Source organism: Prionailurus bengalensis, chromosome A1 (assembly GCF_016509475.1).
Source record: "Prionailurus bengalensis isolate Pbe53 chromosome A1, Fcat_Pben_1.1_paternal_pri, whole genome shotgun sequence".
Lineage (NCBI taxonomy): Eukaryota > Metazoa > Chordata > Mammalia > Carnivora > Felidae > Prionailurus > Prionailurus bengalensis.
Genome location: NC_057343.1, coordinates 19012586 through 19026423, shown reverse-complemented (window position 1 = coordinate 19026423; position 13838 = coordinate 19012586). Strand labels below are relative to the sequence as shown.

Below are 13838 nucleotides of genomic sequence, written 5' to 3'. Positions count from 1 at the left end.
TGCAGATGACATGATACTGCACACAGAAAACCTTAAAGACTTCACCAAAAAACTAGTTTAACTGATACATGAATTCAGTAAGTTTTTAGGATACAATATTAACATACAGAAATCCGTTGCGTGTCTGTGCCCTAATAACAAAGTATTAGAGAAATTTTTTTTAATTTTAAAATTAAAAAAAAGAAAAATTAAGAAAACAATCCCATTTATAATCACTCCAAAAAGAATAAAATACCTAGAAATAAATCAAGGAGGTGAAAGACCTGTACTCCTGAAAACTATAAAGCATTGAGAAAGAAATTGAAGATGACACAAATGGAAAGGCACACCATGCCCATGGATTGGAAGAACAAATATTGTCAATACTATATTGACTAAAGGTCAATACTACCCAAAGCAAATCAATAGATTCAAAGCAATCTCCACCAAAATACCAACAACATTTTTCACAGAACAAGAATAATCCTAAAATTTGTAAGGAACCACAGACATCCCTGAATAACCAAACCAGTTTTGAAAAAGAACAACAAAGCTTAAGGCATCATGATCCCAGATTTCAAGATATACTACAAAGCCCTTGGTCCATGTGTGCATCCTCAGGCGGGATTCCTTCTCCAGGCACTAAGACACAGCTGTACAGAAGACCAAATCCTACTCTGCAGAGTACTTCCTCCCAGGTGAATGATCCTCCCTGGATGATATATATTTTTTTTAATTTCCTGAGTTTGGGAAGGTCTAGCAAGACTGCAAAAACAAAAATTACTCCTCAGGAAAACAAAACTATCCAGTTTTGACAACATAGCCACAATGTCTTGTGTACCGCCATAAATTTCTAGATTTGCAAAGAAATAGGAAAATATCACCTATAGGGAAAGAATTCAGTTGATGAAAATGACCAGGAGATGGTTTAGGTATTAGATTTAAAATGTAAAGACATGAAGGAGCGCCTGTTGGCTCTGTTGGTTAGGCGTCTGACTTTGGCTCAGGTCACAATCTCGAAGTTCATGAGTTTGAGTCCTGCATTGGGCTCTGTGCTGACAGCTCAGAGCCTGAAGCCTGCTTCGGATTCTTTGTCTCCCTCTCTCTCTCTCTCTCTCCCCCTCTCCCACCCACAAACTATCTCTCTCAAAAACAAATAAAACATTTAAAAAATTAATTGGGAATGCAAGCTGGTACAGCCACTCTGGAAAACAGTATGGAGGTTCCTCAAAAAACTAAAACTAGAACTACCCTATGACCCAGCAATTGCACTACCGGGTATTTATCCAAGGAATACAGGTGTGCTGTTTCGAAGGGACACATGCACCCCAATGTTTATAGCAGCACTATCAACAATAGCCAAAGTATGGAAAGAGCCCAAATATGCCCATCAATGGATGAATAGATAAAGAAGATGTGACTTTATATATATATATATATATGTATATATGTATATATATATGTGTATATATATATATATATATATATATACACACACATATACACACACACACATACACACACACACACAATGGAGTATTACTCAGCAATCAAAAATAATAAAATCTTGCCATTTGCTACTACGTGGATGGAACTGAAGGATATTATGTTAAGTGAAATTAGTCAGAGAAAGGCAAATATCATATGACTTCACTCATATGAGGACTTTAAGATACAAAACAGATGAACATAAGGAAGGGAAGCAAAAATATAAAAACAGGGAGGAGGACAAAACAGAAGAGACTCAAATATGGAGAAGAAACAGGGTTACTGGAGGGGTTGTGGGAGGAGGGGATGGGCTAAATGGGTAAGGGGCATTAAGGAATATACTCCTGAAATCATTGTTGCACTATATGCTAATTTGGATGTAAATTAAAATAAAAAAATGAATAAAGTACTCATGCATGCAAAAAAAATAAAAAATTAATTAAAAATGCAAAGACCTATCAATAATTATGAAATTTAAAGGCTTGATGGAGAATCTGCCTTGCTGGTTAAAGAGATAAGAGAATCTCTTAAAAATGACCTAAAGGAAATTTTAGGAATAAAAAGTACCTTATCTGAAATGAAAAATCCAAAGAACTCCAGTACCAAAAAGGAGTGGCAACAAAGATTTAGCCACACAAAAAACAAGATAAAGAAAATAGAAAGAGCAAACTCTAAAGTAGTTGAGGATATTTAAAATTTGACTTTTTAAAAGAATGTTTGTTTATTTTTGGTAGAAAGAGAGAACATGGGCAAGGAAGGGGCAGAAAGAGGGAGAAAGTGAGAATCCTAAGCAGGCTCCACAATGTCAGCGCAGAGCCCAACATGGGGCTTGAACCCATGTACCATGAGATCATGACCTGAACTGAAATCAAGTCAGCCACTTAACCAACTGAGCACCCAGGTGCCCTGAAAATTTGACTCTCAAAGAAATAAGTGATCTGAGTAGCAAGCTAGGTGAAGCTAAAGTGTACGATACAAACCAAGGTAAGGAACTGTCCCATGATGAATCACAAAATCACAAAGTCATGAGAAGTGTGGAAGAAGCCATCAGCAATATAGTGATGGATGCAGAGATTGCAGCACCTTGCAGAAGTAACAGGAGAGAAAGAGAGAGATTGAAGAGGATGAAGTGGTCAAAGAATAACAGGAAAAAAAATCCCTCAGAATTTAAAGAACAAACAGAAAATTCTAAAAAACCTCTGGTAAAGATGAAGAAGCAATACTCACGGCAGCAGACTTTTCATCAGCAACGATGGACATTAGTAAGCAATGAAGCAATGTCTTCAACATCCTAATGGAAAATGATTTTGAACCTAACTTTCTAGGCCAAGTTAAATTAGCATTTAAGCATTAAGCATGGCGAAGTAAGGACATTTTCAGATATGCAAAGGCTCAGCAAATTTACCAGCCAAAAATCATTTATAAAAGAATTACTGAAAGATACATGCCCACAGAATGAAAAAAAGGAGGACGATATCGGACTTAAGAAAAAATGGGTAAAACTCTACCAGATTCAAAGCATGGAGCTAGGGAGGAAATCAAACAAACAAAAAAACAAAACAGTAAAACAGATCAATGAAGCTGGTTCTTTGAAAGAATTAACAAAATTGACAAACCCCTAGCCAGTTTGATCAAAAAGAAAAAGGACCCAAATAAATAAAATCAAGAATGAAAGAGGAGAGATCACAACCAACACAGAATATAAACAATAATAAGAGAATATTACAAGCAATTATATGCCAATAAAATGTGCAATCTGGAAGAAACGGACAAATTCCTAGAAGCATATACACTACCAAAACTGAAACAGGAAGAAATAGAAAATTTGAACAGACCCACAACCAGTAAAGAAATCGGATCAGTAATCAAAATTCTCCCAAAAAACAAGAGTCCAGGGCCAGATGACTTTCCAGGGGAATTCTACTAAACATTTGAAGAAGAGTTAACACCTATTCTCTTAAAGCTGTTCCAAAAAATAGAAACGGAAGGAAAACTCTTTCTATGAAGCCAGCAATACCTTGATTCCAAAACCAGACAAAGACCCCATTAAAAAACAGAACTATAGACCAATTTCTCTGATGAACATAGATGCAAAAGTCCCCAACAAGATACAAGCCAACAGGATCCAACAATACATTAAAAATATTAAAAATATTATTCACTATGACCAAGTGGGATTTATAGCCGGGATGCAGGGCTGGTTCAATATCTGCAAAACAATCAATGTGATACATCACATCAATAAAAGAAAGGAAAAGAACCACATGATCTTTTCAATACATGCAGAGGAAGCATTTGACAAAACACAGCATCCTTTCTTGATAAAAACCCTCAAGAAAGTAGGGGTAGAAGGAGCATACCTCGAGATCATAAAAGCCATATACGAAAGACCCAACGTTAACTATCATCCTCAATGGGGAAAAACTGAGAGCTTTCCCCCTAAGGTCAGGAACAAGACAGGGATGTCCACCCTCACCACGATTATTCAACGTAGTATTGGAAGTCTTAGCCTCAGCAATCAGACAACATAAAGAAATAAAAGGCATCCAAATCGGCCAGGAGGAGGTCAAACTTTCACTCTTTCCAGATGACATGATACTCTATATGGAACACCGAAAAGATTCCACCAAAAAACTGCTAGAACTGATCCATGAATTCAGCAAGGTCACAGGATATAAAATCAATGCACAGGAATCAGTTACATTTCTGTACACCAACAATGAAGCAACAGAAAGAGAAATCAAGGAAACAAGCCCATTTACAACTGCACCAAAACCCATAAAAGACCCAGGAATAAATCTAACCAAAGAGGTGAAAAATCTATATACTGAAAACTATTGAAAGGTTATGAAAAAAACTGAAGAAGACACACACACACACACAAGGAAAAATATTCCATGCTCCTAGATAGGAAGAATGGTGTTAAGATGTCATTACCCAAAGCAATCTACATATCCAATGCAATATCTATCAAAATAGCACCAGCATTCTCCACAGAGCTAGAACAAACAATCCTAAAATTTGTATGGAACCAGAAAAGATCCCGAATAGCCAAAGCAATCTTGAAAAAGAAAACCAAAGATGGAGACCTCACAAGCCTGGACTTCAAGCTGTATTACAAAACTGTAATCAAGAAAATATGGTACTGGCACAAAAACAGACACTCAGATCAATGGAACAGAATAAAGAACCCAAAAGTGGATCCACAAACATATAGCCAACAAGTCTTTGACAAGCAATGGAATGAAGACAGTCTCTTCAGCAAGTGGTGCTGGGAAAACCAGACAGCAACATGCAGAAAAATGAACCAGGACCACTTTTTTACACCACACACAAAAATAAACTCAAAATGGATGAAAGACCTAAACGTAAGACAGGAAGCCATCAAAATCCTCGAGGAGAAAGCAGGCAAAAACCTCTTTGACCTCGGCTGCAGTAACTTCTTACTCAACACATCTCCGGAGGCAAGGAAAACAAATGCAAAAATGAACTATTGGGACCTCATCAAAACAAAAAGCTTCTGCACAGCAAAGGAAACAATCAGCAAAACTCAAAGGCAATTGATGGAATGGGAGAAGATGTTTGCAAATGACATATCAGATAAAGGGTTAGTATCCAAAATCTATAAAGAACTTCTGAAACTCAACACCCAAAAAACAAATAATCCAGTGAAGAAATGGGCAAAAGACATGAATAGACACATCTCCAAAGAAGACATCCAGATGGCCAACTGACACACGAAAAAATGCTCAACATCACTCCTCATCAGGGAAATGCAAATCAAAACCACAAGGAGATACAACCTCACACTCATCAGAATGGCTAGCATTAACAACTCAGGCAATAACAGATGTTGGCGAGGATGCAGAGAAAGAGGATCTCTTTTGCACTGCTGGTGGGAATGCAAACTAGTGCAGCCACTCTGGAAAACAGTATGAAACTTCCTCAAAAAATTAAAAATAGAACTACCCTACAACCCAGCAATTGCACTATTAGGTATTTATCCAAGGGATACAGGTATGCTGTTTTAATATGAAATTTATTGTCAAATTGGTTTCCATACAACACCCAGTGCTCATCCCAACAGGTGCCCTCCTCAATACCCATCACCCACCCTTCCCTCCGTCCCACCCCCCATCAACCCTCAGATTGTTCTCAGTTTTTAAGAGTCTCTTATGGTTTGGCTCCCTCCCCCCCTTTTTTTTCCTTCCCCTCCCCCACGATCTTCTGTTAAGTTTCTCAGGATCCACATAAGAGTGAAAACATATGGTATCTGTCTTTCTCTGTATGACTTATTTCACTTGGCATAACACTCTCCAGTTCCATCCACATTGCTACAAAAGGTCATATTTCATTCCTTCTCATTGCCACGTAGTGTTCCATTGTGTATAAAAACCATAATTTCTTTATCCATTCATCAGTTGATGGACATTTAGGCTCTTTCCATATTTTGGCTATTGTTGAAAGTGCTGCTATAAACATTGGGGTACAAGTGCCCCTATGCATCAGCACTACAGGTATGCTGTTTTGAAGGGGCACATGCACCCCAATGTTTATAGCAGCACTATCAACAATAGCCAAAGTATGGAAAGAGCCCAAATATCCATCAATGGATGAATGGATAAAGAAGATGTGGTGTACACACACACACACACACACACACACACACACACAAAATGGAGTATTACTCAGCAATCAAAAAGAATGAAATCTTGCCATTTGCAACTACGTGGATGGAACTAGAGGGTATTATGCTAAGTGAAATTAGTCAGAGAAAGACAAATATGACTTCACTAATATAAGGACTTAAGATACAAAACAGATGACCATAAGGGAAGGGAACCAAAAATAAAAACAGGGAGGGGAACAAAACATAAGAGACTCTTAAATATAGAGAACAAACAGAGGGTTGCTGGAGGGAATGTGGCGGGGTCATTAAGGAATCTACTCCTGAAATCACTGTTGACTATAGGCTAACTTGGATGTAAATTTAAAAATAAATTATTTTTTAAAAGTTTAATGTTAAAAATGAAAATAAAAATGAGATCATGCTGCAAAAAAAAAAAAAAACATTAAAAAAAAAGATCACGAGACACAGAGGATAGACCCAGAAGCTCCAACATCCATTTTGACAGGAATTCCAGAAAAAAGATAATGAAGAGCATGGAGCAGAGGAAATAATTAAGGAAATAATTGAAGAAAACTTTCCAGAGGTAAAGAAAGATTCAAGTTTTGAGAGGATCAGTGCTTATCAAGTAGCTAGTAAGACTGACGAAAACAGACTTGCTCCTAGACACATCTCGGTGAAATCTTGGAATTCCAATGATAAAGAAAAAAATCATAAAGGCTTACAGAAAGAGAAGAGAGAACATACAGAGGAACAAGAATCAGACTGATGGCAGACTTATTGGATACTCTGGATGCTAGAAGTAAACGGAGCAATATCATAAAAGTTCTTCAGGCAAAAGGCTTTAAACCTAGAATGCCATACCCAGCCAAACTGGCATTTGACGTTGAAGGTAAAACAAGAACATGTTTTGATACCAAAGCATCCACAAAGTTTATTTCTTGCATCCCCCCCCCCCCTTTGCTAAAGTATATACTCCAACAAGTCTTTCAATCTAGGGTGACTATAAATACACACAATATACATTATCTTCTTCCCACACCATAAGTAAACAAGGAAAACTGGAAAATAAAATGTCACATTTCTACCTAGGAAGATGGACAGGTAAAGTAGTTGGGAAGTAGGGGAAAAGCATGTTATAGATACTACCCAGATGTTGGGAAAGTTAAAGAGTATATTAAAATTAATATTAATCATCATAGCTTCTGTAGAAGTAGACTTTCTGAACTATAGACAGAGGTGGGGTTAAAGTAATAAAAAAAAGCACAGGAAAAATAGGGCAGGATAAGTAGGAAAAAATGCAAAACTTGAACTCTTATCAAGAAGGTATTTAATTTTATCATATGTATTAATGTGAATCTTGAATCTTTATATTAAACCTTTTCTTTTAAAAAAAGATATACTACAAAGCCGTAATAATCAAAACAGTATGGTACTGGCACAAAAGTAGACACATAGATTAATGGAACAGAACAGAGAGCCCAGAAACAAACCCACACTTATAGAGTCAATTACTCGGTGACAAAGAAGGGAAGAATATACAATAGGGAAAAGAAAGACTCTTCTATAAACGGTGCTGGGAAAGGGATGGCTATATGCAAAAGAATGAAAATGGACTACTTTCTTCCACCATACACAAAAATAAACTCTTCCACCATAAACTCAAAACGGATTAAAGACCTAAATGTGAGACCTGAGAACATAAAACTTCTAGAAGAAAACATAGGCAGTAAGTCCTTTGACATTGGTCATAGCAACATTTTTCTAGATAGGTCTCCTAAGGCAAGGGAAACAAAAGTAAAAATAAACTATTGGGACCACACTACAATAAAAAAGCTTCTGCACAGTGAAGGAAACCATCAATAAAACAAAAAACCTACTAAATGGAAGAGAATCCAATATTTGCAAATGATATTGATAGGGAGTTGATATTCAAAATACATAAAAAACTTCTATAACTCAACATCGAAAAAAAACAATCAAATTTTAAAAATGGGGGGGGGGCATCTGGGTGGCTCAGTCTGTTAAGCGGCTCAGGTCATGACCTCCGGGGTTCCTGGGGTTGAGCCCTGCATCTGGCTCTATGCCGATAGCTCAGAGCCTAGAGCCTGCTTCAGATTCTGTGCCTTCCTCTCTCTCTGGCCTTCCCCCACTCACGCTCTGTCTCTCTCTCTAACATTAAAAACAAAAGAGGGCAGTGGACCTGAATAAACATTTTTCTAAACATATCTAAATGGCCAACAGATCCATTAAGATGCTCAGCATCACTAATCAGGGAAAAGCAAATCCAAACCACAACGAGATATGACCCAATACCTATCAGAATGGGTAGAATCAAAAAGACAAGAAATAACCAGCGTTGGCAAGGATGCAGAGAAGAAGAAACTCTTAAACACTATTAGTGGGAATGTACATCAGTGCAGCCACAAGGGAAAAAAGCATGTTGGCGGGTTCCTCAAAAAGTTAAAAACAGAAATACCACGTGATCCATTCGTTCCATTACTGGGTATTTACCCAGGAAAACCAAAAACACTAATTCAAAAAGATACATACACCCCTAGGTTCCCTGCATTATTAGAATAGCCAAGATATGGGTAACTCAAGCGCCCACTGGCAGATGAAGAGGCAAAGAGGAGGCGATAAAGGTGGCCCCTCACGCTCCATGGTGGCGGCCAGTGGCGGCCGCCTGAGTTAGGCTTCGCGGAGGCAGGGCCCACGTGGCAGCCGGCAGTTCCCAAGCAAGGTGGGAGGCAGGGTTGCGAGGGCCAGAAGAGCTGGCCTCCTCGCTACAGCTCCACCGCAGCTGCCGACCGCGCCAACGCCTTCCGCCGTGGCCTCTTCCTCTTCTGCTGCCGGGCACCACCATGATGTGCAGGCCCACGCGGCGGGCAGCCGCTGTTCCCGGGCCAGGACCGGGAAGGCGGCGCTGGCCTCGCAAGGTAGGGGCCAGCCAAGGTGAAGGGGGCGTGGTCCCGCGCAGCGCCCGGTCCCCACCCCCACCCCACTCCCTTGCGCATTCTGGGCCCCAGCTTTTGAGTGAATCAATTGTTTTTAGAAATCAGCTACCTTGGAAAAATGACTTTTACACATATGAGCCACCTTCTGAGGACCCCTCGTCCAGAGACAGGTGAGTCTGTGTGCCTCCAGCTCAAGTCTGATGCTCATCTCTGCAGGGTTTGTGGCTGTGTAGGCCCCCAAACATGCTCCAGGCGTCCCAAGGCACATTATTGCACAAGGAGCGTCAGGCCCTTAGACTGGAGACTGGGACATAAGCAGGCTTGCACACAATCAGATTATTTGGACAGAACAATTCCAGACCACAACTTTTTTCCAGAATTTGGAATCATAATAGAAACAAGATGAGATTACACCTGAAGTTGTTGAAAAAGCAAATGAATCAGAAATTATGGGAACCATAAGTACCTGAAGAATTGGATTCCATGGCAAAACAAAAATCCAAGGAAGATAAAATTTTCCATAAGTTTAAAAATAAAATAGCCCTTGAGGGGCGCCTGGGTGGCTCAGTCAATTAAGCGTCGTACTTTGGCTCCAGTCATGATCTTGTGGTCTGTGAGTTCCAGCCCCACGTCAGGCTCTGTGCTGACAGCTTGGAGGCTGGAGCCTGTTTCCAGTTCTGTGTCTCCCTCTCTCTCTGCCCCTCGCTCCACTTGTGCTGTCTCTCTCTTTCTCTCTCTCAAAAATAAAGATTAAAAAAAATTAAAAATAAATAAGTAAAATAGCCCGTGAGCCAGAAGAGATTCTCAGATATGGCAGAGGGATTGCACCCATCTGGATCTTCGGTGAAAATATCCCTCAAGAGGGGCGCCTGGGTGGCGCAGTTGGTTAAGCGTCCGACTTCAGCCAGGTCACGATCTCGCGGTCTGGGAGTTCGAGCCCCGCGTCAGGCTCTGGGCTGATGGCTCAGAGCCTGGAGCCTGTTTCCGATTCTGTGTCTCCCTCTCTCTCTGACCCTCCCCCATTCATGCTCTGTCTCTCTCTGTCCCAAAAATAAAATAAACGTTGAAAAAAAATTTTTTTTTAAAAAGAAAAAAGAAAAAAGAAAATATCCCTCAAGAGAAGGATATTCCATATTGCCCCTGTGGTGTCAAGAGAACAACATCTCTGCATTCCAGGTCATGTGTCGGCTGCTCAACTACCTGAAGGCTGATGGACTGAACACAAGTGTCAGTGGGGTGTTCGGGCTGTCTTCACCTGTGCTGAAAGCTGTAGACTGGGGATTCACCACAGAGAGGAAATTGTTTGGAAGAGAGAAAACAGATACACACCAAAGAGGTTATAAAGCCTTACAAATGCTCATAATCTCTTAAACCCTGCAATTCCATTTCTAGGACTTTGTCCTAAGGAAATAATTATACCACAAAGATATTGTTTTAGGGGAGTTTACAATGTGTAAATATTCATGAAACAAAAATGTCCAGTGACAAGTAAAGAAATTTTGGTGTATCCCTACAGCAGAAGGAATGCAGTCTTAATCGTACAGACCTATGTGCACATACAATAAGCTACAGGTTTAAACTGACACCAAGATATTCATAGTATGTTCCTATCTTTGTACAAGTACTTATACGTGTGTATGTCCACAGAAATATGGAAAGATACATACTCGGTGTGAACTAATTATGAATGGCAGGACTAGGTGAAGTAATCCTTTTACCTATGTTTCTTTCTACAGTAAAAATGGGTGAATTGCCTATATACATACATACACACACACACACACACACATGCACACACCACACACATATATATACACACATGCAATGGAATATTACTCAGCCATAAAAGAGAAGGAGATCTTCCCATTTGCGACAACATGGATCGACCTAGAGGGTATTATGTTAAGTGAAATTGTAGTCAGAGAAAGACAAATATCATGTGATTTCACTTATATGTGGAATCTAAAGAACATACAAACACTCTTAAATACAGAGAACAAACTGGTGGTTGTCAGAGGGGAGGTGGGTGGACAAAACAGGTAAGGGGACTGAGAGATACAAACTTCCAGGTATAAAATAAGTCATGGAGATGAAAATTACAGTCCATAATATTTTAACAACTTTGTATGGGGACAGAAGCTGACCACACGTATGGTGCACACTATACAACTGTCAAATCACTATGCTGCACCCCTGAAATTAACAGATGTTAACCATATTTCAATAAGGAAAAAAGGCTTTTGGCTTATTTTTAATTTTGGCATTTGAGAGGATAAATGCCAATGATCGAAAATGTCACATTCCCAAACTACACTAGTTAAGGCATACAGCAACAGAGCAGTCAAGGGGGGGGGGGGGCGGGAGGGTGGTGGTGCGTGTTATTTTATCATCATCAAACTGCTAATTCTTAAAGGGAGACCAAGGTTACCCTTTAAGGCAATTTAACTTTTGAGCTCCACACTGCCTCATTTCAACATCACCCAATTACTTAACTATCTTCTCCAGACCCTCCCCCACCCTAGCTGCTTAGAGTTCTTGGTTCCTTCCTGGAATTTCTCCTATACTAGCTTCTGACAGGCAGTGACAGCTTCCCAGCACTTTACAGTAGATGAGCTGGACCCAAAACCTGCCAGATGGGAGAGGTCTGTTTCGGAGAAAAGGAGTGACACCGAGAAGAACACAGGTATGCTACACCTAGATCACCTCAGACCACGATGGCCCGATGTCCTGATCCAGAGAGCCGGGCGGCAAAGGCTCCAGACTAACCTCCACCCCCAGGAGTGCTGTTGGCCCATTACATAGTATTAAAACAAAGACAATAGGGCTGTCAAGGAACCAAGCATCCAAGGTCCTAGCGCTGTCTTGACACCATCTAGCTGTGCAATCATGACCAAATCCACTGTCCCTCTCTGGGTCTCTTTTCTACATATACAGTGAGCGTTAGAACCAATGGTCTCTTCTAAAGGCCCTTCTAGCTCCATCATTGGGAGACTGAGACCCCTCCAAAGTGGGGCTGTTGGCACTGCACACACCTCCCAGCAGAGGGAGTTCCCAGATCACTAACAGGAGCCTCCTCTGCCAGCACTGCTGGCTTAGAGCACAGACCCCTGCAAAGGAGCCTGTTGTCCTCCAAAGGTAAATACAGGGCAATCTACATCAGTGAGGGGTGACCCTGTGTTACCAGTACAGGAAGAAATCCTACCTAGTTATCAGGATAATTAAATGCCATACACATAAGGGCCCAAAACATGTTAATATTATTAAACAAACAAACAAAAAAGCATGTCCACCAGCAAGTGCCTTACACGCCAGACTCCCAACAATACCCTTGCTACTTAGATCTTTAAAGTGTACTGTAAATTATAAATGTGGCACCCAAACACCTGTCCACACAGAAAAGCCTTCACAGGAAAAAGAAAATCCTATCACAGCAGATTCTACATCTTTGATAGACTGACTGAGGGACGTTTAATTCCAAAAGCTGAGAATTTTTCATGTGGTTAAATACCCTCCTGTGACAGAGACAAAAACTGAGCCCAGAGCATTCACAGGACTGTTAAGAAGGTGCCAGAGGTAGGCAAATGGGTCCACCGTTCCCATGGTGCCTTCCCAATGTGGCATAGGGAGTGGGGTGGGGGATGGAACATGTGGTCAAGGGTTGCAGTCGGGTAAGGGACCGACCCAAAGGCACTCAGCAGCCAAGAGGCCAGTGGGGCAAAACCTAGGCAGCCCTTAGTTTCCCCTACTCCTGGACCAGGACCCTCCTGGGGTCTCAACCTGGAAGCTGGTGCCTGCACTTACTAGTGTCTACAATGCACGGTCTATAGCCTTCCTCATTAGCCTACCTTGGTCGACCCTTGGTTCATCAGAACTGTGACTTTCTTCACAATTAAGGGAATGACAGGATGACAGGTGGCAGCCCACTTGGTGTGTTGACCCAGGAGGTCCCACTGGATAAGAGGACAATGGGCAACCCACCCCTCTTGGCCTCTCCACTCCCAGGAGCTGTGACCCATTAGAAGAATCAGTACAAGGGGCAAGGGTAAACCAGGGTTCTCATCTGGGAAATAGCATCCCAGCACTTCTCTGCCCCTAAAATAACACAGGAACCTAGAGAACCAAGTTACTATGCATGCACTTCCAATTACTGACCTCAGGCTGAGCAAAGGTAATCTTTTTAGAGAGTGGCTTGTGTGTTACAAGCACAGCCCAAGAGTACTTGTGCCCTATGGGGCTGCGGTCAACTCTGGGGCTCGGCCCCAGTCCAGCCCACCATTCCCTGGCAAATCCTAGGGCCTCTCCTTTCCTTTTAGGGCTGCAGAAACCATCAAATATCAATCTCATTTACCAAAGACATTTCTAAAGGGTGTCCTCCTTCCTGTCGTTGGCAGTAATAAGGGCAGTAACTGGGATTTCCCTGGAGAGGTGGCACAGTGTGATCCGGGACTACAAGGGCTCTGCAGATTGATTGCCAGGCTTGGAGTAAAATCCCATATCACCTGCATATCCCAGCCATGTGACAATGGACAAGTGACTTCAGCTTTGAGCTGTGAGGGTTTCTGGCTGTAAACTGAGGACATTCCCACTCTGTACCCTGACTCAAAGTTTTACTGTAAGGGAACTACTCTACCTTCGGCCGTTCTTGGAACACAGTATTACACATCCGTTAAATGGATCCACTCCAAGGCGAAAGCATGTTGCTTCTGGAGTGACAAAGGTAATCTTCTCTTCACCCTTTCACTGGAGCTCACTCATAGCAGGTACTTGAGGAATAGAGGATGAGGTTT

At 41.1% G+C, this 13838-nt stretch overlaps 1 protein-coding gene and 1 pseudogene across 3 annotated transcripts in view; one reads left to right on the top strand and one right to left on the bottom strand.

The window, feature by feature from the left end:
* SLC25A15 (solute carrier family 25 member 15) overlaps positions 1-13838 on the bottom strand; it is a 59432-nt gene that overhangs the window by 19615 nt on the left and 25979 nt on the right. Inside the window, exon 1 of one of the 3 annotated variants that reach the window (XM_043577922.1) lies at positions 13682-13838. The exons of the other annotated variants lie outside the window; for them this stretch is intronic. The gene's annotated coding sequence lies outside the window, so the exon portion shown is untranslated. The remainder of the gene's footprint in view (positions 1-13681) is intronic. 3 annotated transcript variants of the gene reach the window in all.
* Positions 2676-9609, top strand: LOC122480192 (annotated as a pseudogene).